Genomic DNA, 24373 nt, shown 5'->3' with positions numbered 1-24373 from the left:
ACAGGTTGTTCACTGCACAAGGGCCCTGGACCAAGGCGGTGAGCAGGGACGCAAATCCAGCCTGCACCTTGCTTACCAAGACTGGTGCCCTGCACAGGGCTGAGTCCTCTTAGTTCACACAAAGCCATTATATAGGCTACCAATGGCTGGCCCCCATTAAACCCTAGTTCACAATTCAGCTTTATGGATTAGCATTTGGGGTAGGAAATGCTAAAACGTAAAGAAAGAAAAGAAAAACTGTACAAAGGTATGTGCAAAATCTGTACAAAAGAAAAACTGTACAAATGGGGAGGAGGGACTTTCGCTGAAGTCACCAGATGAAGTTGAGATTTGACGTGATGGAGTTTTTATTGGTTGCAACCAGTTTGATGGTTCACTTCAATAAGGGCACATCGAATAGAGCTCAGAAATCTTAACACTGGAGTAGGCTGTCTTCCAAATGTTTTCTGAGTGGAGTGGCAGAGTTTGTTTTGTCCTCCTGGAACTCATTTTCCAAGAAAATTTTCAAAGTCTGACGGGACTTGTCATCCAAGTGGATTTTTCCCCATCACCTTTATCCTGCCATTCAAACATCGCTCCCCACCAATTGTGGGCATGGCAAGCTGTTCCTTCCACGGGGTTAATGGCCCATGGCGATGTTCTGGAGATGGCAGTTTGTAATATAAAGAGGCTGAATTGTTTGTTTAACAGTGAAGTGACAAATTATTTAATTAGCACATATGCCATTTGTCTCCGCAGCTGTGATCATCGGTACTAATTGCAAAGCAGTCTTAATTTATTGCAGATATATTGCTCCATGATGCTAATGTGATCATTACAAGCGGCCATTATGCCCCTGGCCCATGTTTGAAAATGAAAGCAATTCCGCCACATGGGGAAAACCACACTTCTAGTCCCGGCCAATATATGCAGCCACGACTGTCTTCCAGTAAAGGGAATATTCGAAAGAGCAGTGCTCCTTTGACATCTTCTCTTTAGGGCTTGGACCCGGTTGGTGCAGAACACCACCTGCTTTTAAAGCCGGTGCCTGATCCCGCCTCCCCACCTGGAGGATAAATGACAGCACAGTCCCTGGCTCTGGCTGCCAATGCGATTTGTTCTGGTCGCTTGCCTGCTACTCACAAAAGGGAAACCTTTTCTTTCTCTCTACCTTTAACCAGATATGCTTCACAGGCCTACAAATGGGGAACTCAAGGCAAGGTGCCCACCTCAAGACAAATCCTGGAGGCCAACTAGGTGTTACCAGCTTCTTAGCAAGCACTGTACTCAAAGGTAGCAATCCAATACCCCCGTGAGTAGGAGCACTTGATTAGAAAGGATGTGGCTTTCTCCCCACATCTTCCATTAAACACTATATTTGCCTCTAGTAAAAGCAAGAGGTGCTGAACTGGGGAGTTTTATTTCAATTTATTGTTATCTTTTTGGAGACAGGTCTCATTCTGTCACCCATGCTGGAGTGGTATGGTGGCACAATCATGGCTTACTATAACCTTGAACTTTTGGGCTCAAGCAGCCCTCCCACTTCAGTCTCCCAAGTAGTTGGGACTACAGGCATGCACCATCACACCCAGATAATTTTTAAGTTTTTTGTAGAGATGGGGTTTCACTATGTTGCCCAGGCTGGTCTTGAACTGCTGGCCTCAAGCAATCCTCCTGTCTTGGCCTCCCAAAGTACTGGGATTATAGGGGTGAGTCACTGCACCCAGCCTGGTTTGATTCTAAAAGAGGGTCGAAACAAAATTATGTGAAACCCATCAGAGAAGGGGCTCTGGGCACCAGGAGGAAATGACACCAAACTCTCTCTAGTCTCATTGGTCATGTCTCCTGGTTTGAACTGGATGCTAAGAGGAGGGCCTTTAGCACAGCTGGGGCACTGGAACCACATGCTAACCAGCAGGGCTAATTAATGACCTTTCTGGAAAGCAGCTACCCATCTATTCTCTCATTATCCTCTTAACACCCTGAGATGCAGGCAGAGGAGGATGTTGATCACCGCCCCCCTGCCCACTCGCCGCAGGTGAGGGGAGGTGGGTGGCTGGACCAGGAAGCCTGGTGGCGTGGGAGTAGCATTGTCAGATAACGTGCAAGACACTCAGTGAAAATTGGCTTTTGGGGAAACAGCACATCACGGCTTAGTACTTGTTGTTCTGAAATCCAAATGTAGCTGGGCATCCTGTATGTTTACTTGCTAAATCTGGCATTCCTGAGTGAGGAAAAGATGGTGACAGAGACAAGGAGCAGCATATCTCTTTCTAGAACCTTCGGTTGGGGTGGAGACCCAGGGTGTAAACCTAACACCCCTGCCAGTCTCCAGCCAGAAACCACGGGAGAAACCACCTGGCTTCAGCCCCAGACGCATTGCCAGGGAGTTTTTTTTGAAGCTTCACTCTTTTCCTCACCGGCTCCGGAAAGTGCCTGCTTGTGAGCCTTGGGCCCTTTCCCCCTCTGGGCTGTCAGGACCCTGCCTTCCCAGCCGCTACCTTGGATAAAAGGCTTTATTAAATCAGGCAAACGTCAGCCCCACAGCTCAGTCGTAAGTTAACCAGCCGACGGGGGAGGATGGAGAAAAGTCCCCTCCTGGTCCCTCGGCATAAAGGGAGGCCCAGGGGATGGAGGCAGAGGGGACAGTCCCCAGGCCCTGATTTTCAGGTGGCCACTGGTCAGAACTGTCAGCTGTGCCTGTCCCCCACACTGCAAATTGAAAACAGCAAATGTAGCTCTATTCTTTTTTATTTTCCTCCCCCCTCCATCTCTGCCCCTTTTTTCTTGTTTCTTTCTTTCTTTTCTTTTTTTTTTTTGTCAATGAGGAATACAAGGCCACTGCCAAAAACATATCCCACACAATCAAACATCAGATGGTGACTCCTTTCCCACAGCTTGTGTGAGTGAAAACAGTGAAATTATACCCATGTTTTCGCGGCGAAGCCCCTGGTGTTCCAGCAGAGGCAAGCCTGGCGCTGGCTCTTGTTCGCCGGCTTTTTGTTCCTGCGCTCGCGGTGTTTTTAGCGCTGGACGCCATTCAGCCGGCATTCAGCATTGTATGTCGCTTCACATATGGTTCATCCGCTCCAAATGTGTGCATGTACCCAGAAAATGCAGCTTTTCATTATGTATTCTCTATGTAACAGAAAAGATTAAGATATAAGCCTGGTGAATGTGGCAGGAATTAGTTGGACAGATGAATAAGGGAAAAATGAATCTGGAATGATGGTGGATTTGGTCTAATGATTGTGGGAGGGCGTTAAGAACTTGCTGGTAGGTTTCAGCCCTTTTAATCCCAGGCTGTGTGTGTATTTTGGCAGGAGAAATGCTCCTTCAGAACTCGATCTTGAAGGGTACAGTAAAAGACAGACGCACGCACACACAGACGCCCACAAACCTTCAGCCTGAGGCGGAGACTTCCATAAGTCTGGGTCCCTGCCCTCTGTGTCTTCAAACTTTCTGAGCGGCTTGGGAGGATTCCATATTTCCAACTTCAGCTCTTAAAATACAAGAAAATAAAAGTGGGACGCCTTCAAGCCATTAATGATGCCTTCCTTTTGCATTTCATTTTATTTTATTCATCTGGACTTATATAAAGGATCCAAGCTAAGAAGGGAGGACTCTCTGAAACAAACTTGAATTGGGACAGTCGACAAAAGTTAAAATGCTTTTAGATGCTTTTGACGTTTGAGCACCCAAATTAGAGAGAAAAAAAAGGAGGGGGGTGTTCATTTATAACGCATAAACTCAGCACCCTTTAAGACTAAAACTATAGTTAGTTAAAAATGCTAGTTGACACGGTTGAGTTTTCAATCAGCAGTTGCAAAAGGTGTATGTGTTTGATAACATTTGTTTTGTGGCTTAATAGGAAGTCAGAACACAGAAAATTTAAGATTTAGGCTTAAGTGCTTCCTACAACGGTTTCCAGAGAAAGATTTTTTTTTCTAGCCAATTTTGATTGAAAATCGAGATTTGCATCACAATGGAGATAGCTCAAAAGTGTAAATACAAAAGGCTGCAACTTCAGAGACCTCTTGGTCAGATGTGTTGGTTTCTGGTACATCATCTCATAAGGGCTTTGGGAAGGGGCTTCTCTCAGATTCAGGCCAGAGGGGGCTATGTTCCCCGTTCATTGCGAAAGGTCACATGGCCAACTCCTTCTGTCAACTCATATAGAACTATTTAATGCGGGGGAAGGGAGTTAGCAATGCTTCTGCTTTTGAGGAAACTGTTTACATAATTTAATTCACAGATATTTATGGTGGGCTGAAAGGGAGCATATTAGACTATCCAATTAATTCACATCAAAAATAAGCCTTTCAGAGATTAACAAAATCAGACAAAATCTACATCCTTGTGTTGTTGCAAATTATATACATTTTGATATCCCCTCACATAATTCGTGGTCCAAAAATTTGACAAATTCCTTTATTGGAGTACACATTTGCATATCACCATACCAATGAGCAGTAGTAGTATCAATGTTTTTCCTCTTTCAACTGAAATGAATTTGTTTGAATTTTTATTTGTAATGTGATCAATATTTCAGTGATTTAGCTGTCAGGTTCATGTTGTTCTCACAGAAATGTTAAAAGCTTAAAAGTTTCTTTTCCATAACTCGAAATGCAAGGTTATTCTAATTTTTTCCACATTCCTACAATCGTCTCATCCCATGTGACGACTGTGGAACAGATCAAATTGAGAGCTGCAAAATGTCCTATATCCACTAACATGTTTCTTTTTTCTTTTTACACTCCAGGTTCTATTTTTCTCAGCCTATTCCGGGATCTGGACACATGAGAGAACAAAACATATGACATCAATTAAAACATCACTCGATTTTCACACCAGTTTTTATACAAGTTGATGTCTTTTGATAACCCTTTAGGATGAAAAGTGCTGACCTGTGTCCCGTCTTCGGACTTTATGTCAAAATGTAGTGGCTGGGTGCGTTGGCTCACCCTTGTAATCCCAGCACTTTGGGAGGCCAAGGTGGTTGGATCATGAGGTCAGGAGTTCCAGACCAGCCTGGCCAAGATAGTGAAACCCCGTCTCTGCTAAAAATACAAAAATTAGCCGGGTGCAGTGGCGGGTGCCTGTAATCCCAGCTACCCGGGAGGCTGAGGCAGGAGAATTGCTTCAACCCAGGAGGCAGAGGTTGCAGTGAGCCGAGATTGCGCCACTGCACTCCAGCCTGGGCAACAGAACAAGACTCCATCTCCCAAAAAAAAAAAAAAAAGAAAAAAAAGTTAGTTAAATGGAGCCATTTCCCTCCCTGGCTGTTTTATTAATATAATCCCTGGGTAACAGATCATTGTTGGTAAATCTCTGCCTTAGGTTGTTACCATTCTTGTACAAGTTGGACTGAACCTAGCGAGGCTGCTATCTCTGCATCCCAATTTAGTCATTTGTTGTCACACAGTTTCTAGTGTTTTCTTTCCTCTCCTGTCCCTTGCAAGTGGCACAGTGAGGCATAAAATTTTTCCTTTAGCCTAGATAATCTGGCGTAATTTTCCTCAGTGCTTTCCCTTTTCCACAATGGGAGTCAGGTTTCCATTTGAAACAGTTTACTTCTACATAATAAGCCTTCTCTCTCTCTCTAACTCTCTTATTCTCTTTTTTTCAATCCTAGAAAATTTCATTGCAGTTTAGAATCTCAATAAACAGGCTGCTGTTGCCATAAACAATCAGGGGGAAAAAAAGTGGTGTTGGCAGAAAATTTAGATCATAATTTGTCTGACGGCACAAAACAGACATGCCCTCTGCTTTGTCTTTGTGTATATTTGGGGTTATTACCAGTGTTCTGGCTTCTAAAGCATCTTTCTGTGTTAAATACGGGGCTGGACCGTGGAAAATCAAAAAACAAACTGGCATTTGGAAGGGCAATAACTTTCCTCGAAGAAAGGAGACAGCTACCGTTGGCCTATTATTTCAGGCTTACTTCTGGTTCTCCACATCTTCCAAGGTAACAAATGAGGATGGTCACCCACCTTCAGTCTCGCAGCAGCAAGAAAGCAACAGAAGCCTTCTCTCCAGGAATTAGTATAGGAAACCTGTTTGCTTTTAAAGTTCCGAGTCCTCCCACAGAGATGAAAGGGGAATTAAAGTGAGTTACCCCTGAGGAATCACCAAAGGAAAAACGGGTTGCTTTATCTGGGCTCTTCAGAACTCTTTAAGACTTGAAGATCTGGATTGAAATCCGTATAATACGTTCATTCACTAAGTCAAGATTAATAGCGTTGGTGTTGTGTCCTCCGGGGAGGGCCTCCAGAAGGCATTTGGAAATAAAGGTTGTCTTACTTTGAAATGCTTCCTCCACAGCACAGAAAAATTGAGTTTTTCCCCCAGTAAATATTCTTTTGGCATCTGATTTAAAGTCACTAAATGCTTTCCTCGCTAAAGATACCTTTCTCTGTCATCTCTTTCCGTCTCAAATATTGCCGGCTCTCACTGCTTTCTCCCTTCCCTGGCATAACTCTGGTTACAAATAGCCACTAGTGAGTGATATTTTGCTCTCACTTCTTAGCCATCCTATATTTCAAGGTTATCCCATTCTTTAACTCTGCCCTTCAGGGTTTTGATAGCAATCCTTGAAATTGCTGTATTTAGGACCAGAAATCCTCTAAGCTTGCTTTTCTTCTCAAACATGTTTTAAAATAAAAGTGGAGGGAAATCATTCTGAATTAAAATAGATTTCATATTAAGTTAGTAGTAAAAATGTGGTTTTATTTGCTTTCTGCTTTTTGCCCTGGAAAATGGGATACAGTAAAAATAAAACAGAACCCAAAGCACGATTAAATGAAGCAGGTGACTCTCTGCAGGTAGTAAAGCAAAGAAGCAACTTGCATTGGAAAGTTACATTCTGAAGTGTACATGACTGTTGGGCAAGCTGTGAAGCCTGCTGCATACTTTCAGAAGGACCCCTTCTGCAGGAACCTTCCAAATACAGTTTCAGAATTTTTTTTCCTTTCACAATCTTTCATTCTTTCTTTGCATCTGGTTATGGTTCATTTTTAGTGGTTACTTTTTGCACGTTGGGAAGATTTTACTTTTCAAAGGCCTAAAACTGATGGCAATGCCTGTTGGCTCATTCTAAACCACCCAGACTGCGACCAGGGTTTCAGTCTGGGTTGTGCATGGGGCGATAAATCCTGGCGAAGCAGCCCTAATCCTCTACAAACCCCTGCTGCAAATTCTGTCCCTGCCATTGTGTTTTCTAACCAACTTGGGGGAATACCATATTGATCCTAAAAATGGGCAGCTTCTTAGCTTGCAAGTGGCTCCCTTTAAGAAGCACAGAGAACACGGCCTCAGGAAGCAGGGATTGCATCTCAGGGCAAAAGAAAGAGATGAGGTAAGACCCCGCAGAGGAATGCTGCCTGATGTGTGTGCTGGTTATTGTGAGTTGGTTCAGTGTTTCTGTCAGCTGTTTTACTGGTGTCTGATTAATCCCGCTGGTCACCAGGGGTAAGCCAGGGTTTCATCTGATCTAAGAACAAAACTTTTCCTCTTTTGGACAGAAGGTGGTCTGTCCAGGTCAGGGTATGGGTCACTGGAAGGGCAGCCTTCGGAAGCCTGCGTTTCACAGCAACCACTTGTTACAATTAGTTAAAAAAAAAAAAAAAAAAAAAGCCAACATGCGGTGAATTGACACTTTTGTGGGTCCCTGAGTCTGGACGGTGCAATTGTTCTGGAAAACAATGTCAGGATCTTCATTTGAAAGTGGACAGGGTACAATGGTATTTCAAGTAGCAAAATCCCCACGCTCTGAGCCATGTGGGGATTTCATCTCCTTCAGTGTCTAGAACCCTATTCCCCTTCTCTGTACCAAATCCAAGTGTATTAAATGAAAATGCACAAATGAAGAAGGGTTAAGTTGAGCAAGACGGCATCTGTGCATGCTGTCCTAGCCTGCTCCTCAACCGGGCTGACAAATCATTTGCAGAATTGAAATTAGGAAAAGGTCCCTTGACTCTTGGGACAGAGTGCCCTTGGACTCTGGCAGAGTCTAGACAGTAACCCCCCTCTGCCCGCCCCACCCAATGTCAATTCTGTTCTGCTTCCTTTGCAATAGAGGCCCCAGTTTATACCTGGGCACAGGTCCACGTGGAATAACAACACTGCATTTTGCAGTATTGCTTCCAGCTAAGTGTGTCCTTGAGACTAAGTCCTAGCCAAAGGCTGAAGGTAGAAGTGGTATACAACTTCCAGAAAGCATACTGTAAGGGAAGGGACATTCCCTTCTTTGCTCTCCTTTCTTCCTGCTGACTGGAATGCAGACGTGATGGCTGGACCTCTGGTGCTATAAGAAGCTGTGCTAAGGAGGTAGAGCAGCCCCTCAGGACCTATGGAACAGAGCCATCCCACCAACCCTGGGCACATGAGACAGAAATAAACTTGGGTCATTTTCAAGCCACTTTTATTTGAGGCCTTGCTTTCAGACAGATGAACCTAATTCTAACAAAGGCAGATGCTAAAGAGATTCTCACTTAATCCTGCCTAGTCCAGATGAAAGTTCTAAAATATTTGTTTCTAGAGACTCCACTGGAAAAGCCAAGTGAGAAGATGTCACCAGTCCCAGGTGACAAGCTGGCCTGGCCCTGCCCCAGAGGAGGGTGGTGACAAGGATCAGTAAGCTCTTGTGAGCAAAGCTGCCTCTGCAGGAAGCCAAACCACCCAGTCATGCTGTCCTTTCATGCTAATTGCTGTTTGATGCAAAGCCACTCAAACAAGTCTAGGGACATTTATCAGATAGACAAGGAAAACTAATTCTCCACTAATTTTTTTTAATTTCCAACTGATTTTTGTAGCTTTGTGTGGACTCTTCACCTGGTTAAACAGGCCCCAGAGATAGAGAAGGAGAGAGATTTCAGCTGCATTGGGACAAAAATAAATAAATAATAACAAAGGCTAGAGGATCCCAAAACTGAATGCCAAATAGGGAATTATTTGAGCTTAAATAATTTTCTTTTGCAAAACGAAAATCTAGGAGGTTTGCTTTCAATTTTATGTTTTCTAATACAATTAAAGCAAGGCCTGGACTGGTGTAGAGAATGTGTAGAAAACACTGAATAAATGGGAGCTTCAAGTCTCTGTAAGTCCTAGCTGTTAATGTCCAGCAGAGGTGGCAGGGAGCACACTGATGCCACCCCCTGTGAGGTCATCCAGATGTTACCCAAAAGGAGTTCTGATCTAGACCCCAAGAGAGGGTTCTTGGATCTCACACAAGAAAGAATTCAGGGTGAATCCACAGAATAAAGTGAAAGCAAGTTTATTAAGAAAGTAAAGGAATAAAGAATGCCTACTCCACAGACAGAGCAGCTCCAAGGGCTGCTGGTTGCCCATTTTTATGGTTATTTCTTGATGATATGATGAACAAGAGGTGGATTATTCATGCCTTCCCCTTTTAGACCATAAGGGTAACTTCCTAACATTGCCATGGCATTTGCAAACTGCCATGGCACTGGTGGGAGTGTAGCAGTGAGAACGACTAGAGGTCACTTTTGTCGCCATCTTGGTTTTGGTGGGTTTGGGTCAGCTTCTTTACTACAACCTGTTTTATCAGCAAGGTCTTTATGACCTGTACCTTATGCCAACCTCTTATCTCATCCTGTGACTTAGAATGCATTAAACATCTAGGAATGCAGCCCAGTAGGTCTCAGCCTCATTTTACCCAGCTCCCATTCAAGATGGAGTTGCTCTGGTTCACATATCTCTGAAACAGACATTAACAAATGGTGTTGGGACGAAGGATATCCACATGCAAAAGAATGAAATTGGACCCCCTCCATCACACCATACACAAAATTTAATTCAAAAAGGACTAGAGTGCTAAATACAAGAGCCAAGACTATAAAAGTCTTAAAAATCCTTAACCTTGGATTAGGCAATGATTTCTTAGACATGACACCAAAGGAATAGACTAAGGACAAAATAGATAAAGTGGACTACCTCAACTTAGATTTTTGTGCTGCACCATCAAGAAAGTGAAAAGATGACCCACAGAATAGGAGAGAATGTTGGCAAATCATGTATGTGAGAAAGAACTGGTATCCAGAATATATAAAGAACTCTTACAACTCAATAAGAAAAAGACAAATAAGTCAATTAGAAATGGATAAAGCCTTTGAGTAGACATTCTCCAAAGAAGATAAACACATAGCCAATAAATACATGAAAAGATGTTCAATATTATTAGCCCTTAGGGAAATGCAAATCAAAATTACAATGAGTTACCACCTCACACTTGCCAGAATGGGCTAGAATCAAAACCACAGATAATTACAAGTGTTGGTGAGGATGAGGAGAAATAGAAACCCTCGTAGTCTCCTGGTGGAAATGCAAAATGGGGCAGCTGCTTCAGAAAACAGTTTGGCAGCTCCTCAAAAGCTTAAAAATAAAGGTTCCTTAAGACCCAGTAATCACATTCCTCAGTATATATCCAAGAAGAATGAAAACATATGTCCAAACTAAAACTAGTACATGGATGTTCATAGCAGTATTATTCATAATAGCTAAAAAATGGAAGCAACCCAAATGTCCATCACCTAATAAATGGATAAATAAAAGGGGTATATCCATACAATGAAATATTATTCAGCCATGAAAAGGAATGTAGAACTGACACATGCTATGACATGGATAAGCCTTGAACACATTATGCTATGTGCAAGAAGTCAGTCACAAAACACCACATATTACGTGATTCCATTGATATGAGATGTCCAGAACAGGCAAATCTATGGAGACAGAAAATAGATTAGTGGTTGCCAGGTGCTGGTGGGAAGGGGAAATGGGTAGTGATTGCTAATGGGTATGCAGTTTTTGCGGGGGTGATGAAAATATTCTCAACTTGGATTGTGGTGATAGGTGCACAACTCTATTAATATACTAACCCCATTGAATTGCATATTTTAAATGAGTAGATTTTATGGCATGCAAACTATGTCTCAATAAAGATTTTTTAAAAAGGGAAAGAGAATTGACCCAGCAGCCAAAATGAAATCAGCCCCAAAGCAAAGAACCTCTACCCATGATCTGGGGTTTTCAACCCTGCTCTCAAAGCCTCTTATTAACTGCCTGGTCTCCAGGGTCTTGTCTCAGCCTGCCTGGCTCAGTCTCTGGTTGATGCCCAAGGCTTCCTGCCTTGATTGGGCTTCTCTGAACTAATCTGTTTCCTGCCCAGACTCACACACTCCATCAGCCCCTTTCTGCTTACCTAGCTCCTGCTCCCACTGTGTCCTGACCAATACCTGTCTCACTGTACATATTCCTGGTGTAACCACGCTGCATCCACACTGTCACAGTTGTCATTTATTGAGCACAACTATGTGCCAGCTGATGCCCCAAGAGCTTTACATGTTGTAACTTATTTAATTCTCAAAACAACTCTCCCTTTTGTTTGGAGACAGGATCTTGCTCTGTTGCCCAGGCTGGAGTGCAGTGGCATGATCATGGCTCACCTTAACCTTGAACTCTTGGGCTCAAGCCATCCTCCCACCTCAGCCTCCTGAGTACCTGGGACTAAGGCGTGTGCCACCACACCTAGCTAGAACAACTCACTTTGATACAAGTTCTATTATTGTCTCAATTTTACAGATTTAGAAAATGAGGTCAATGAGATCACCAAGTTCACACAGTCAGTGAATGGAGCAGGAGGATTTGAATCTTACTCGAGGGATGACTCACAACCATGGGCCACATGGCCTCCCCTGCGATTTGTTGATGATAGCTGATGGAGGCCAAGATCATGGCTTCCAGATTTTCTCTTTGGAGCCAAGTCACACTTATGTGGAAGGACTGGGCTTCTTCACTCCTTCTCCTTTGAGATCTCCTTGGACCCCTTTTTCTCATTTTTTTGCACTCTTCTTCTTGAGATTCGTTTTGCTTCCCATACCTACAGCCAGCACCTGTGGCTTCCCTTGGTCTGCTGGAGCCCCACTTTACTCAAAGATGTGGAGCTGGAAGTGCCTGGGAATTTGTATTCCCCCAAGGTGGGCCTGATCCTCTAACTGATGGCATGCAAGTAAGAAAAGCCCAGCTTCCTTGCTTCTACTGGGCATAACTCTGGGGTGTAATTTACACTCCACTGTCCCCTGCAGGATCAGGTGACAGTTGCCTTGGAGCGATTTTGCCTGAGATCATACATTTGCTCGGTTTCCTCCCTCTCCGTGTCCTGCTTCTTCACTCACTCACCTCTTTTCCCTGGGAGCTTATCTTTCATAAATGACTTGCACATGAACTTTGTCTCTGGGGCTCCTGGGAAACCCAGCCTAGGATAGAACCTACGTAAAGTACTGAGCATGGCCTAGAGCACGTAGTATGTGCTCATTAAATGGCCACTGTTCTTGGCTTTGCTGTTCTAATAATCATAGCTTATGAAGGATGCTTTTCTTTTCTCCACTAATTCTTGAGTTATGACTAAGAGGTGGGGGAAGCAGAAAACTTGAGATCAGGGGTCAGTCTTGGATTCCAACCCTGTTTGCTTCTCTTAAGAGCTATTCAGCTCTTACACCAGATAGCTGATGCTCCCATCATACAATAACTTTCACATCTGGCCTTGAAGGTACCAGCTGATATATTTTAAAAATTTAAGAAATTTTGAGAGAAGTTAGAGGATTTAGGCCTCCAAGCAGCTAGCTTCTAATGCTTTCCCAGTCTTGCCTCCTAAAAATAAAAATCAAATATTTATTGAGAGTAAAATATCCAAGTATTAAAAAACCTCTTATAACCACATATCAAATGATGGTCCTTGTCATACAGCAAGGCCTTTCCTAAGTGCTTTAGAGATGTTGATTAATGCAAACTTCTCAACAACTCTGTGAAGCAAGTGCTATCATCACTCCCATTTTTATGGGTCAGGGAACCAGAACAGAGAGGTTCAGTCACGTGCCCAAGTTCACCCAGGCTGGTTGTGAACTTGAGCAGCGTGGCTCCGAAGTCCATGTTCTAAACCATGAGACTATTCCACCTTCCTGTAATAGAACAGGGTGGTCTAATGAGTAGGCAATGGAAGCAGTCGAAGTCCATATCCCTTGAGCGCCTGCTATGTGCAGAGAGGTCCAGTTGCCTGAAAGAACTACCATTACCGTGCACATGTGCACACACACACAGACACATACACACACACTCACACTAACCTCCCCGCAGAGCCAGAGCCTGACATTACCACTGTCTGGTTAAGTCTCCAGGTCTCAGGTAAGGCTACCATGACTAGGTAAACCCACCCATAACCATGAATAGCTCTTGGTATTCATAACCCCAGGCATACTCATTTTGTTGCATTGCCCAGCAATTCTCCAATAAAACTATGATCTAATCTTTTCTGATAGTTTCTACTCTGTGGAAGTCAGAAAGTGTGCTGGGAGTATCTGTGTTTTGTAGCACCTCAGAGGTTTCCTCCACAGAGGAGCTCAGAAAGCCTGTGGTGGATGCGTGAATGAGGGAGAAGGGAGAGGTCCATTCAATGGTTTTCCAACTGTGTTCTGAGGAATCCTGGGGTTCCATGGAGGTCCTGTAGGTGCATCAGGAGATCAAGAGAAAGGCCACGCAAGGGGGATGCCAAAGGTATCCTTCTCCCCATCCTGTCCTGCCTCCAGACCCCTTGCCCACCCTCTTCTCACTTCAACCAGAGAAGCTCTGCCTCAATGTTTTTCATATCTTTATATGTCTGCCACTCAAACAATATTTGAAAACCCCTTTTGGAAGGAAGGTTAGATGACCACAGTCTCCATGTTCTCACTGCTTAGCCTGCAATGAATGTGCTGATGCGGCCTGTGACATTCTGACCTGCCACCACCCTTGAGACCCCTGTCTTGCTCCCTGATGATATGGGTTTTTTGTTGTGTTGTGTTGTGTTGTGTTGTGTTGTAAGACAGGGTCTTGCTGTGTTGCCCAGGCTGGAGTGCAGTGGTGCAACCACAGCTCACTGCAGCCTCAACCTCCTGGGCTCAAGTGATCCCCCTACATTGGCCCCCGAGTAGCTGAGATTACAGGCACGCACCACCATGCCTGGCCAATTTTTGTATTTTTTGTCAAGACAGGGTCTGGCCATGTTGCCCTGGGTGGTCTTGAACTCCTGAACTCAAGCAATCTCACCATCCTGGCCTCCCAAAGTGCTGGGATTACAGGCATGAGCCATGGTGCCCGGCCTCCTGATGATGATTGACACATGAGTCACGGCCCCTCCTGGGGGCTCTGACTCTGCTAAAGTCTTCTAAATTCTCCTAAACAGATGCTGAGCCAGCTTGAGATTGACCAGGGGTGAAGGTGTCTGTTTTTCAGTCATCCAGATACAGTAGCCTGTCATTGAGTCCTTTCCCTGCATTCCTGCACATCAGCCTTGCTTTTAGGGGCAGGAAAGCTCAGGCCAGTCAGTCTTAGTGTGTCTTGGTGACTCTGGTGAAACCTTGGTGCCAGGTACCTAGGGAGCATTCTCTATGTTCCTTAATACTGGAAACCTGGGGGTCTCTGAGTGTGGTTCCCTGGCCAGCATAGTATGTATCACCTGGGATCTTATTAAACATGCAAATTCTGAGGCCCACCCCAGACCCGCTGAATCTGACTTGGGAACTCTGGAGCAGGACCCTGCAGTCTGTGTGTTAATGAGCCCTCCAGGTGACTCTACGGCTCATTGGAGGTTAAGAGCCTCCGCTGCAGATCATTAGAGTCAGCAGTGTCCATTCAGTTTTCTGTGTATCCTCCTGTGAGTCCCTAACCAAGTGGTAATCAAGCTCTGTGTCTTGGAGCTGGAAAGGGTTTGGGAAGAGCCCATTAGGATCATATATATTTGCATATTATGATTGGAGGAACCTGTTTAGACCACACAAAGGTATATGAAAACCAGAACCCATGTGTTCCCCATTCCAGAAAAACCCTCAGCACCTTTTTGTATCTAGGTCTTCCAAGAAAGAAAACATCAGGACCAGGTGCTGTGGCTCACACTTGTAATCCCAGCACTTTGGGAGGCCAAGGCAGGTGGATCACTTGAGCCCAGGAGTTTGAGACCAGCCTGGGCAACATAGTGAAACCCCATTTCTACAAAAAATACAAAAATTAGCCAGGCATGGTGGCATGCTCTGTAGTCCCAGCTACTAGGGAGGCTGAGGTGGGAGAATCACTTGAGCCTAGAAGGTCAAGGCTGCAGTGAGCCATGATCACACCACTGCACTCCAGCCTGAGCAACAGAGCAAGACCCTATCTTAAAAGAAAAGAAAAGAAAACACTGGGCAGGATTCTGCCCCCAAAGTCAGGAATCCTGGAATGTTGAAAAGCCATATGATGTCCTAGTGTCCAAAGCCATCCAAGAGGACAGGATCAGAGCGAGTGGGCTTTGGGAAATGCCCCACTTTCCAGGGAACACTAGGAAGCTCTAATCACCTGACACTTGGAAATGCTCACTTCGTCCTTTTTAAAGTAAGTTGTTTATTTTCACTGGTAGCTAGTGATACTGAATATTCTATCAAGCTTTTCGAGTACTATGGACTCCAGAAATGCTAAGGAAGGACTTACTGGAGAAGTTTGCTCTACGGTGTTCTCAGAACACTGAAATGCCTCGCCCTATTAAGTCCTGTGAGTTCTCAGTTTCTGTGAGGTGCTTCGCTCTTAAAAATATGCCATGTCTTTAATTCTCTGTGGCTATTTTTTTCTGTATTGTTTTTGTTTTTTTGAGACAAAGTCTCACTCTGTCATCCAGGCTGAAGTGCAGTGGTGTGATCTTGGCTCACTGCAGCCTCCACTTCCGAGGTTCAAGTGCTTCTCATCTCTCAGTCACCCAAGTAGCTGAGACTACAGGCATGTGCCACCATGCCTGGCTAATTTTTGCATTTTTAGTAGAGCCAGGGTTTCAGCATGTTGGCCAGACTGCTCTCGAATGCCTGGCCTCAACTGATCCACACACCTCAGCCTCCCTAGTAGCTGGGACCACAGAGCATGCCACCATGCCCAGCTAATTTTTGTATTTTTTGTAGAAACGGGGTTTCACTATGTTGCCCAGGCTGGTCTCAAACTCCTGAGGTCAAGTGATCCACCTGCCTTGGCCTCCCAAAGTGCTGGGATTACAAGTGTGAGCCACAGCACCTGGTCCTGATGTTTTCTTTCTTGGAAGACCTAGATACAAAAAGGTGCTGAGGGTTTTTCTGGAAAAACCCTGGGATTACAGGTGTGAGCCACCTGGGATTACAGGTGTGCACCACTATGCCTGGCCTATCTTTTCTAAACACAAAGCAAGGCTTCACAGATGCTTATTTTTGGTTATTACTTTTCTGTGTCTGTTTGCAAATTCTTTGACATATTTTCTCATGGATGTGCGCTACATCTTTCCAAAAGCATGCAGTCCTTTCCCCACTGCACGCCGTTCTGTGAAAACACACTACCGTGTGTGTGCGAGATGGAGGGAAGTCATTTCAGAAAGGCATTCAACTCCAAACTTTGAATCACATTATTTAAATGCACCAAACAAAGAACAAATGCATTTCTCAATTATAGAACCCATCTGTGAGGTGCTTTCAAAACACGCAATTGTGCAGCCAGACATTTGATCAAATTCTTAAATCATCTTGAAACAGTAGTTGCCCCCCTGCCCCTCTCCACGTTTGCTTGTGCAATATGATAGCATTGTATGTTTCACTTTTTAAGTTAAATATGTTTTCCATTTACTCCAACCAGCAACAAAGTGATTCCAAACCACTGAGGGTGGCAATAAGTAGCGATAACAGCCTCTCGGAAAGAATTGTCACCAATCAACTTGAACCTTCCAGTGCCCAGGCTGGAATCAGTTTTCTCTGGCTGAAAACAACTACCCCTTCCTCCGGGGAGGTGTAGGCTGGATGCATCATTAGCACCATGTGGAGGAAGTCCTGTTCTCAAAACTCCATAGCTGTAATGTCAAGAAACCAGGAGAGACTTTAGAAGCCATTTGTTATGGGTTGAATTGTGTTCCTGCAAAAGACGTTGAAGTCCCAACCCTCAGTACCTGTGAATGTGACCTTATTTGGAAACAGGGTCTTAAGATGAGGTCATCAGGGTTGGCACAAATCCAATATGTCTGCTGTCCTTATGAAAAGGGGAAATTTGAACAGACAGACACATACACGGGGAGAATGCCACGTGAAGATAAAGGTAGAGATTGGGATGTTGCATCTATAAGTGAAGAAATGGCAAAGATTGCCAGCAAACCACCAGAAGTTGGGAGACAGGAATGAAAGAGATTCTACCACAGCGACTTCAGATGGAACCAATTGCGCAGACACCTTGATCTTGGATTTCCAGCCTCTAGAACCAAGACAATATATTTTTGTTGCTGAAGCCACCCAGTTTGCAGTGCTTCATTGCAACAGCCCTAGGAAATTACCATGCAGTCCACCTAAGTCTACAGATGAGCATCTGAGTCCCATTAATTAGGTAGTTACCGCAAAACTGAGACTTCTTAGAGCCTGATTTGGGGTCCAACAAACTTTCCATTATTGTATCGCTAAACTCACTACCAAAGGCAATAATCATAGGCCTTGCCTTGAGAGATCACTTAGCATCCCTCTCCAGGGCTTGTTTTCAAATCAAAATCTCCCTCTCAAGCACCAAGGGGCTGAGAATACAAAGACACCCAAGATTCAGCCCTTTCGGCCAGCAGGTCTCCCCGTGGCAAAGGTTTATTTAGCTCCAGTGTCGGGAAGTTTTGCTGAGGCTCTTTGAGTAGAAGAATGGGAGAGGAACCAAAGTTGGTTAATGAGGGGCTGAGATGAAAGAGAAGCAGTTGAATCTGTCTTCTTTCTTCTCACCCTCGGGACCAGGGTGGTGTGAAGACAAATACAAGAATACCTTGATAGTCACCAGTCGCCTCCTCCTCTCTTGAGCGCCCTCTGGTGTTCTCAAGTAAGACAGCAGTAGCTCATTAAGGTTGGAAAGGTGCCTGAGCAAAGGCGCAATTTCTTTATTTAGAAAGCTGGAGGAATTCTTTCGGGTAACTCATTTTCAGAGTTTAATATCCTTCAACTTTCCAAGGACAACAGAGGTAGCAATTCTGAGCTTAAATTTTGGTTTGCTTCCTGTTTCCGGCATTCTTTCTGACCTCAAATTTCACTACCGCGTGTCTTTTACGATGACTTTTTCCTGTTCCACTGACCTTGCCCATACCTCACATACACCGGTTCTGAGAAAAAGGAAAAAGACTCTGACCCCACTTCCCTGGGCACACAGGCAGAGTCGGGCTAGTCTCTAAAGCAGAATTTCTCAATCTTGGCACCACTGACATTTAGGACCTGACCACTCTCTGTTGTGGGGGCTGTCCCGTGCTTTGCAGAATGCTTAACAGCATCCCTGGCATCCACCCAACAGAGGCCAGCAGCACCCCCCTCACCTTGTCACAGCTAAAGATATTTCAGATATGGTCAAATGTACCCTTATGTTCCCTAGGAGGTAAAATCACGCCATCGATTGACCTAATGTGCTCTCTCTCAGTATACATAATTTTTTTTTTTTTTTGGAGATGAAGTCTCACTCTGTCACCCAGGCTGGAGTGCAGTGGTGATCTCAGCTCACTGCAACTTCTGCCTCCCAGGTTCAAGCAATTCTTCTGCCTCAGCCTCCTGAGTAGCTGGGATTACAGGCAGGTGCCACCAAGCCCAGCTAATTTTTTTGTATTTTTAGTAGAGACGGGGTTTCACCATGTTGGTCAGGCTGATCTCGAACTCCTGACCTCGTGATCCACCCACCTCAGCCTCACAAAGTGCTGGGATTACAGGCATGAGCCACTGCGCCTGGCCAGTATACATACTTTAAAAGCACTTTCCCCTCAATGAAAATGAAACTACCACTCAAAGTTCTTTTTGATTTTTGGATGTCATTTACAATTGTGTGTGTGTGTGTGTGTGTGTGTGTGTGTGTGTGTATGTGAGAGACAGGGTCTTACTCTATCGCCCAGGCTAAAGTGCAGTGGCACAATCTCGGCTGACTGCAACCTCTGCCTCCTGGGCTCAAGCCTCAGCCTCCCGAGTAGCTGGGACCACAGGTGCATGCCACCACACCCAACTAACTTTTGTAGTTTTAGTACAGAAGGTGTTTCACCATGTTGCCCAGGCTGGTCTCAAACTCCTGAGCTTAAGCAATCCACCCACCTTGGTCTCCCAAAGTGCTGGGATTACAGGCGTGAGCCACCATGCCCGGCCATCAGAAGTACTTTTATGAGCTAGCCTCTGAAGTCAATACCATTATTCCTTAAATATCCTATTGGTTACACAAGTCAGCTCTGTGTGTATGGGAGGGGACTATACAGGATGTGAATGCCAGGAAGTGAGAATTACTAGGGGCCATCTTGGAGGCTGGCTATCACACTGCTGAGATAGGGAGGGTGCAAGTGTTTGCCACTAGGGAGTGTAGACAACAAAGTGGCGGTGGTAGGAGTGGATGCAGGTGACTACCAAAGGCTATGCTGTGGAGTGGATGCTCCTTGCCCAGCTGGGAAGAGCCTTCCTCCATTTTGAATTGCCATTTGCGACCAAGTCCTGTTTATCTCTCTCCAGAATCCAGGAGCATAGCTGTCACTTTGTGTCTTTGACAGAAGCAACTAAACATTGCAGAGGAGACACAGTGTGTCTATCTTCTATCTGGTTACCAGAAAATCATCCATAAAAATAAGCTATTCCCTGCTCATCAAATCTCCCAGGTGTATGCGCACAAGAAAATGTCCCACAGGACTCCTTCTCATGCACATTTGCTTGTAAGATTTATGCCAGATTTCTCACCAACCAAACCTGCCCCGTCTGCCCCCAGAGGAACAGAAAGCAAAGGATGTTTCCGTTCATTTCTTCTAGTTTCCTTCTTGAATGTGTATGAGATCAGGCCAAAGTCTCCCATGTATCCCAACTCCTAGAAATTATCCCAAATCAACACCAAATGCTGCATAAGTCCTGAGCATCAGCTTTTAGATTTAAGGGTAAGCCCTAATACTACCTGCCATGGGTTGAATTGTATCCCACCAAAAGATATGTTCAAGTCCTAATTTCCAGGACCTCAGACAAATGTGACCTTATTTGGAAATAGAGCCACTGCAGATGTAATTCGGGTGAGGTCATGCTGGAGTAGGGTGGGCCCTAATCCAGCATGTCTGGTGCCTCTATAAGAAGACAGCCATGAGAAGACAGAGACACAAGGAGAAAGCCGTGTGAAGATGGACGCAGAGATTGAAGTGATGCAGCCACAGGTCACAGCAGGTCCGAGGCCACCAGAAACTGGGAGAGAGAAGAAGGCATCCTCCATAGAGACCTCAAAGGAAGCAGGCCCTCAAAGAAAGCAGGAGAGATAAGAAAGCCTCCTCCCATAGAGGCCTCAAAGAAAGCACCTTGATTTCAGACTTCTAGCCTCCAGAGTTTTCAGATAATAAATTTTTGTGTTTTAGGCCACACAATTTGTAGCATGGCATCTACAGTTTCCATAACTGTGCATTCAACCAGCCACAGGTCGAATATATTTGAAAGAATATAAAAAATAACAATACAACCATAAAAAATAATACAAATTAAAATACAGTATAACAACTATTTGCATAGCAGTTACATTGCGTTAGGTATTATAAGTAATCTAGAGATAATTTAAAATATATGGGAGGATGTGCACAGGTTATATGCAAATACTATGCCATTTTATATCAGGGACTTGAGCATCCTCTGATTCTGGTGTCCTGTGAGGGTCCTGAAACCAATCCTTCACAGAAACCAAGAGATGGCTGTATGGTATGTTATTATGGCAGCCCCAGACAATGAATACACTATTGTTATGGTGAAATTAACTTCTCTCCATTGTAAGCATTTTTAATGAAATGAAGCAGACTTTCCTATGATTTTTTTTTCGCTTTTGCTGCTGATGCTCCTGATTCCTACAAATCACTACCATTATTACTTAATACTACTACAACATAGCATTTATCAAGCAGAGAAATAAAATTATTTTGACCCCCAAACTGGGTTTTCACCCAATCACCTGATAACGCAATATAACTGCTTAGGAGAAACATTGCAAAGTCGACACAGATAAAAACAATTACGTGATGTTTTGAGGAACTGCAGCAAGTGTGGAAAGCAAAGTGTATTAGTCCGTTCTCATGCTGCTATGAAGAAATACCTGAGACCGGGTAATTTATAAAGGAAAGATGTTTAATTGACTCACAGTTCCACGGGGCTGAGGAGGCCTCAGGAAATTTACAATCATGGCGGAAGGGGAAGCAAACACATCCCTTTTCACACGGCAGCAGCAAGGAGAAGTGCCGAGCAAGGGGGGGAAACGCCCCTTATAAAACCATCAGATCTCGGGAGAACTCACTACCGCGAGAACAGCATGAGGGTTACAGCCCCCATGATTCAATTACCTCCCACCTGGTCCATCCCATGACAGATGGGGATTATAAGAACTACAATTTAAGATGAGATTTGGATGTGGACACAGCCAAACCATATCAGGAGGCTTTTCAAAGGAAAACTGGCTATCAGTCATTTAGGGAGGGTCTCCACCTGCCAACTGAGAGTTGCAGAAGCAGAGCCCTGGGGAGAGGAGCTGGCAGGTAAATGCATGGATGTGAGTCACACAGGAGGCCTCATTTCCAGCCCCAACAATTGTTTGTGACCTGGGCAAATGGCTTAGCCTTTTGCACCTACGTCTGTTGATCTGTGAAATGATAATTCCTGCCGCGTGGACAACACAAGCAGGGGTTTAGCACCATGCCTGGCACACAGTAAGCTCCCAGTAAGTGGCCGCCACCGCACTTTCCTGATGCCACCATTATTCACAACCATCATCTTCAGTGATCACAGAAGATAGTCCCAGTGACGCAGAGAAGACAGCGAGGCCATGTGTTCACCAAGCTCAAGGAAGCAGCTGGTGAAGGGTCACAAATGCAGCTTCAAATGGTGGAAATGGACTCTGTCACTAACTGGTTCTTCCCCTTATGTGACTTTGATTGAGTCCTCTAGCCTCTCTAGAGGTGAAATATGGAGGGAAATGAATCAAACATTGAAATACTCAGCCTATAGGGTGATTTTGAAAATTTAATAGGAAAATATATGAAAGAGCATTCTGGAACATAGTAAAGGCTCTGCAAATAACATTTGAATATAAATAGTGATTTTGTTCACAACCATAAAGGTAGCATTAAACATATATATATATATGTTTGACACATATCTTGGAGGTTTCACCACAGATTGGAATAATGTGTTCTGTTAATTGGGCCAGTGGCATCATAATAAATTAGCATTAGATTAACTGAAAATATAAAAACAGATTAGCAGAGGTTGCAGTGAGCGAAGATTGTGGCACTGCATTCCAGCCTGGGTGACACAGTGAGACTCCATCTCAAAAAAAAGAAAGTACTTCTGACTTCTGCCTTGCTCCCTCTTGGATCACCATCTAAGAGGGAAGCCAGCTGCCATGTTGTGAGGCCATTCAAGCAGGCTGTGAACAGCCCATGAGGGAGGAATTGAGGTTTCCCACCAACAATTAGCACCAACTTGCCAGGTGTGTGAGTGTGCCTCCTTGGAAGCAGACCCTGCAGCCCCAATCTAGCTTTCAGAAGACTACAGCCCCAGGTGACACATGACAGGAACCTCAAGAGGGACCCTGAGCCAGGACCACCCAGCTAAGCTTCTCCTGAATCCGTGACCCATGGAATTGGGAGATAAAATAAGGTTTGTTGTTGTTGTTGTTTTGAGACAGAGTCTCACTCTGTCACCAGGCTGGAGTGCAGTGGCCAATCTCTGCTCACTGCAACCTCCGCTTTCTGGGTTTAAATGACTCTCCTGCCTCAGCCTCCTGAGTAGCTGGGATTACAAGGATGTGCCACCACGTTTGACTAATTTTTGTATTTTTAGTAGAAACGGGGTTTCACCATGTTGGCCAGGATAGTCTCGATCTCCTGACCTTGTGATCCACCCGCCTCGGCCTCCCAAAGTGCTGGGATTACAGGTGTGAGCCACTGCGCCCAGCTGGTTTGTTGTTGTTTTAAGCCCATAAGCTTTAGGGTGTTTAATTACACAGCAATGGATAACTAACATGGGGAGGTCTAACCCTATAAGGCAGGTAGGACAGAGTTCCCAGTGAGGAAATACCCCTTGTAGCTATAATCGGAACCTGATGTTGCCCTTTCTAATCTAAAAGACTTCAGCAGAGCAGAATTCCTTCACCCTGACACTGTGGGGTTTATTTTGTCAGTGCCCTAAGAAACAAGCCAGTTTTCTGAATTCTAAGTATGTAATCAGCCAACTGGGCTGAAGAAGCTGGGCCCCAAGCCGCTCTCACCTGGAGGGCTGGGGCCTATGACCTAATAATTATGCTAATGCACCTGAAAACATACTGTGAGGGTTGTAGCAAACATGTCCTACATCCCCACTGAAGTTCTTCAACTGAGGACAGCATTAAACTGCAGCATGAGACCCTTTAAGGAAGACCTGTTTGCTGCCTGGCTGGTTGGAGACATGGATCAGTTACTGGGGCTGTGGTGGATCCATCTATGGAATGGGGGGCACCCGAAGCTGCAGGAAGCTTCTGTTAAAGATCAGCAGAGGTCGCCTTGGGTTCTTGATGTCCCCCTGCATACTACAGGTCATGCAAGTTACCTAGGGGACAGAAATACTGAGGAGCTGCCTGTGAATTTCTTTTAAATAAATGGTCCTTCCCATATGAAAATTATCCTCACTGGGAAACTATACCCTTTGAATGCTTTCTCTCCTAAATTGGTTCTCAAACTTGACTATGCATTAGACTCACCCAGAGAATCTACCGAAAATGCAGATTTCAGGAGTCCATTCCCAGCAGCTCTTAGCTAGGCCCAAAAAGTTGGCTCTTGTTTTCTAGCTGCTCCCAAGATTTTAATTTGCAAACAGGTTTGAGAACCACTTGTCAGTCAATTTATGTGACAAATCCATTTCAAGTCCCCAGTCAAACATCGTGCTGTGGAAGCCCCCAGACAGGCCTGCCCACATTACAACAGTACGGTGGGAGACATTGGTCTCACAGCCCCCTTACTAAAAGCATCATAAAGCCTAGGTGTTAACTCTTGCCCAGGGAGTGTTAGAATTCTGTCCCCCGGCTCCCTTCTTCAGGCAGTTAATGAGGGGGTTAAACATAAGAGTTTTGGAATCAGACAAATCAGACCTGGGCCCGGGATACTCAAGAGCTACATACCGGCTGGGCGCGGTGGCTCATTCCTATAATCCCAGCTGTTTGGGAGGCCGAGGCGGGCGAGCTGTTGGGAGTTCTAGACCAGCCTGACCAACATGGAGAAACCCCGTCTCTACTAAAAAAAAAAATACAAAATTAGCCAGGCAAGGTGGCGTATTCCTGTTATCCCAGCTACTCGGGAGGCTGAGGCAGGGGAATCGCTTGAACCCGGGAGGCAGAGGTTGCGGTG

This window comes from Gorilla gorilla, chromosome 22 (genome assembly GCF_029281585.2).
Source record: "Gorilla gorilla gorilla isolate KB3781 chromosome 22, NHGRI_mGorGor1-v2.1_pri, whole genome shotgun sequence".
Taxonomy (NCBI): domain Eukaryota; kingdom Metazoa; phylum Chordata; class Mammalia; order Primates; family Hominidae; genus Gorilla; species Gorilla gorilla.
The sequence above is the reverse complement of the archived record's forward strand: the minus strand, read 5'-3'. Positions refer to the sequence as shown.